The following is a 4877-nucleotide window of genomic DNA, read 5'->3' as shown; positions in this document are numbered from 1 at the left end:
AGGCAGGCAGGCCTCTCGGGTTCCTCCCAACGACACTCCTCCTCCTCGTTCCCAGTCACTGCGGTTTCGTGTCAAACTTCAGGGATGGATATTTTAACGCACGTGCGTGTTTCAGGAATTGTTAGACGCGGAATGGCTTTTAACAAGCATAGTCTCTCATTCTGCTATCGCACTTTTGCACAGTCCTAATCAGTCCTATGATTTGACTGCAAAAATGACATCTGTGCTGTCCTCATAGCTTTTTTTTATAAAAATTCTGCAAAGCATCAAAATAAGCACCCTGTATAGTACTTGGGCTTGTTGAAAATGGAATCACGCTAAAACTTTGGTAATCAATCTCACGAAGCTTGTCTTCCTCCAGCTCGGGCGTGATTACTTAGTATACGGGCTGTAGTTCCACAATCCGTGAAATCAATTAATAATGAGAGGATAGAGAGGTAGCAAGCGAGCTGGTGGTATAGATCCATAACTTAAAAACCCGAGACTAGGGGACAAAATTGAGACGTTGTCTGTGTTTGTCGTTTTTTTGTCCCCTAGTCTCGGGTTTTTAAGTTATGGATCAATTAATAATGTTGAAATGCCTCGCGCTGAGATGAGGGAAGTATTTTGACTGTGAAACTACCCGCCTGCCAACTGCTGCGAAGATAGTGCAAGCATGAAACGGTGAGCCAGCACAAACCCCGCTTACTAAAATCAGTGCTTACTACTACTGCTTTGAATTCAGAGAGTTCTGGTGACGCCACATATATGTGTTCGATGTTGTACATGGCGCTACAGCCCTGTCAGGTCGCACAAAGACGGTGAAAACGTATTGAAAGACGCACAGTAAAATTGTATGAACCAACCTTAAAGATCACAATGATGGTTACGGTGGGTGATCTCCCCCAGGTGAAAATCTGAACTGGATTCCGAAGTGGTTCCATTTGTATGCCAAAGTGGTTTGAAGTGGAGTAAACCGTCTCTGGTTCAGAGTAAAGTGCTTCCACTTGATTGCCAAGTGGTTTCCAACTGTTTGTTGGGTCCATATACCAGAAACATTCGCGCAGAGTGCCGGAATCGAACTTTGCACAATTTTCACTTGAGTTTGAAACCGAAACTTTAATGGCCTCGTCGTCGACACGAGGAGCAAGACCGAGCGCCATCTGCATCAGTACGTGTTTTGAAATGTCGTTGCTGTTGGTCGTCGGGCTCGTCGGTTCGCAGTTTTCGTCTTTCAACTCTTCAAAACGGGCAAAAACGTGAATATTTAGAATCTCAGTCGTCAGGCACTGCATTATGTACAACTGCTTGTGTTACAACTTCTGCACCAGCTCAGTCGGAAGAAACTACAAGCGATGCGCAGGACTGCAATTACGCTGGTAAGTAGTAGTGATTCGATATTTATGTACATATTTATCTCGGTTCTACTCCCCGTTATTACTGTTGTCTAAAATATCGTAAGTGCAGGCTACCTGTTGGGTAATCTCCACGCCCTCCTGCTCAGGCTTCTCTCCCATGGGGTTACTATTGTTTATCTGAACTTTGTGTAGCCTGCTAGTGCTTGAATTGGCTTTGTTATGAATTGTCTTGTAGCTTGCAGTTTGTCATACAAATGGAGGAGACTTGCAGGATGCTTACGAATCATGCAGAACAAGGGCCAGCTACTGAAAAGAGGTATGTGGCATATGATTGTTGCAGGAAAACATTTACGTGTACTTTTGCGAAAAGTTTTTCTACAGGTTTTCTCACTGAAACTGAATTCCCAGTTTATCGCTTCAATAGGCACTACGTTTATGTAATTTTGTCCTCGGATGAGGCAAGAATGGATCCAGTCTCATCTGCCACGAAGTGTCCTTCAGAATGAGGTAGGAACAGCAACACTTCTTACTGGCTATCAGGCTGATATAAATATAAACTGTACTTTTTGCACGAAACAGGATTGCAGATACTAAAGTAGCAATGTGGGTAGTTGGTGCTGACGGCTCATCTCAAAGCAGCAACACAAGACAAGGACGACGAGTGAAAAAGCGGTAAGTTCTTATCACTCGTCGTTTCTGTCCTGTGTTACAGCTTAGAGATGAACAGGGCTGCCGACTGTTGGTAAGACCAAATTATCTTCACGTAAAGCAGCATTGCCACTGGTGTGAATTTCTTCTTTTCGGTGATAACAATACATTCGGGCACAGGTGTCGTACACTCTAAATCTTTTCACACCTTTAAAGGTGTAACAACGTGCATGGCGCACGCCTTTTTAGGTGTAATTTTGGCAACATCATAATGGAGCACGGTTTCGCACAAATTTTCTTTACTCGAGTGTTGTCTGTCCTCCAAAAATTCAGTCTTGCAACATCTCAACATTGTTCAACAGTATTGTAGACACTTGCGCGTGCTTGATTATCGATAGCGATGCATATATGCAATAGCTCGAACCTACGATATCCAAGACATAATGAAAGCAAGATTTGCACTGAGACTTGATCTGTAGTAGTGCTTTCCAAATTTTGTAAAATATCATCCTGGAGATGCAATGTTACGCAACCAGGTTGAATGTTCATAGCGCACACCTTTAAAGGTGTGAAAAAGTTTACAGTGTAGTACAGTCCGCTTGCACTTTTTCTATCATTGACTCCAGACATCATTTATGCCCGATTAACTAGCATATACACAGGAGTGTTATGAGAAAAGATCTGAAAGTTGCCATGTTTTACAGATGCGGAGAAAGGTCACTTGCGCCACTCTCACTGCACCGCCGAATTTTATGGCAAGTCGAGTCCTTTCCTTCCAGTTATGCGGCTGTCATAATGAACGCCACTTTGCCAGTGCTTAAGTGTTTTCAGTAAGCAAAGTTGCAAAGCAAAGTTCAGTAAAGTCAGTTGTGACTTGGATAGGTGAGCATGCGGATCTGGCTAGTTCTAGCCGAGGGTATTATAGCTGTTGGCATTTCAGTATGGTGAACCCCTTGGCTCGGCCTTACATATGCCGTGCTGTTCCGTGAAAGGTAGCCACTACTCAACGTGTTCTTTGTGTGGATTATGGCCGTCGCACAAGAGGAAGATTTTGAAGTAGCCTGTGTGTATGTTTCATATGAAATCAGGTTAAAACTTGGGCAGGTTGGTGTGACATACTAAAAGCGTATGTTTCCTGGGCGCTGAGGAGCGCGACGTTGCGGGCAACGAGCACGAGCTGTGCAATGACTGCGACGAGCTTTATGTGTGGTCTCATCTTGCATCTGACCCAATATGCCATTAAGCGAAACAGAAAACTTCGTGCCACTATTATGTTTGAAGTGGACACTGCGACAAAAAAGGCGGCTACGCCACGGCAAAGAACTTGCATCAAAGAAATCAAGAACCGAAGATGCATCTCGCCATTAAATCTAGAACTAGGGAACTGTGTGCGACTAAGTTAAGAGATAAACATTTTAAAGTGCAATATCAAGAGGTGCCGAAGATGTGTTCCAATATCATCCAGATAAATGTGTGTGACAGCGCGACTAAGTCAAGCCAAGACTGAAACATTTTTAAGTGCAGTATCAAGAGACGCCAAATAATCTGCATCAAAACAATCGGCAGCTGAAGATGTGTCTCAACATTAAATCAAGAGAACCAGGCAACGGTGTGTGACTAAGTCAAGTCAAAGTGAAACATTTTTAAGTACAATATAAAGAGTGAAAGTGTTTTCGTATTGTGCAGCATAAAATAAAGAACTTTTGGAGTCTTGTTATGTTATGTTGCTTGCCTGTGCTGCAGATAGGCACTGATGTGCAAACAGAGTTGAGTAGAACAAACCGATGAACTGACGTATAGGCAAGCTACTGGACAATCTATGATAAACATGCCTGAGCAGGTGGTGAACACTGAAGACTGCACAGGACAGCTGTCTTGTATAGTCTCCAGTGTTTACCCATTGCTCAGGCTTGTTTAACATTTCAGCAAGTCTGTCTACCAGATGCCTGCATCTGTCATTTTACCAGCATTCGGGGCACGACATGAAAGAAAACACAGTATGGGAGAAAGATCCATTTCAGGTCCGTGAAATGTAGTTCGGAACGTTATAAGGACGTTTCCAGGAGATCCTGGGATGTGACTTTGGCAGTTTACAGGTAGTCCCACAGACGTCCCAGGGATGATAAAGGATGTCCGAAGGACGTTTCTATTGTCCGGAGCTGAACGTTCTGGGGACGTCCACAGGTCATTGTTGGTTTACTGGGGTGGTATCAGTGGAAATGAGAAGGCGGACAAGGTTGCTCGAATTGCTCACTATAAAAAAACTACTCATAAAATCTACTTGACGCAAATATGATGCAAAGTACTTGCTTTCCTCCTTACGTTATCGCCTCTAAAACCACGTGGACAGGTGACGTCATGAATCAATCGTTCCTGCACCTACTGCCTCCAATTCAAGATGCCAAGGCCGTTAGAGTCCGTCACCCGTCGCCTGCGACTCAACGTCCCGTACGCAGCATCTCTTCATAAGATTGGTGTCGTTGGATCGTCGAACTGTTCAACTTGCGGAACTGTGTAGAACACGGAGCACGTGGTGGTCACCTCCCTACGCTTCGACTCTAGTCGACGAACACTGAAGAACGCCCTTGCGAAACTTGGCAACCGTTTTGTGATGAGAAGGTACTGGGGAGCGTCAAGCGTCCTGGAATATTTTCCTTTTTTTTTCTGCTTGCTTCTATTCTATTCTATTATGCAGATAGATTGTGAGGCTGTGTCAGACATTACCCTATCGGGGTCATACACATGTTTGCGGATGTGATAATTTGTTTTACCGAGAGTCTTTCACCTCCACGATATGACGGAAAGAGTAATGCAAAAGATGTCGCAAAAAATGGAAAATGCAAAAAAAAAAAAAGGAAATGACATCTCGATGAATTGCCATTTCTAGTCTTG

At 43.8% G+C, this 4877-nt stretch overlaps 1 long non-coding RNA gene across 1 annotated transcript; it reads left to right on the top strand.

Moving 5' to 3' along the window:
- Nucleotides 1–1063: 1063 nt before the first annotated feature.
- LOC135399446 (uncharacterized) lies at nt 1064–3751 on the top strand. Its single transcript, XR_010424267.1, has 3 exons — nt 1064–1358; nt 1573–1844; nt 2690–3751. It is a non-coding gene; the product is annotated as an uncharacterized LOC135399446 (long non-coding RNA).
- Nucleotides 3752–4877: the final 1126 nt, after the last annotated feature.

Source organism: Ornithodoros turicata, chromosome 7 (assembly GCF_037126465.1).
Source record: "Ornithodoros turicata isolate Travis chromosome 7, ASM3712646v1, whole genome shotgun sequence".
In the NCBI taxonomy this organism is placed as follows: Eukaryota; Metazoa; Arthropoda; class Arachnida; order Ixodida; family Argasidae; genus Ornithodoros; species Ornithodoros turicata.
Note: the sequence above shows the minus strand (reverse complement) of the source record. Positions and strands in the feature narration are given on the sequence as shown.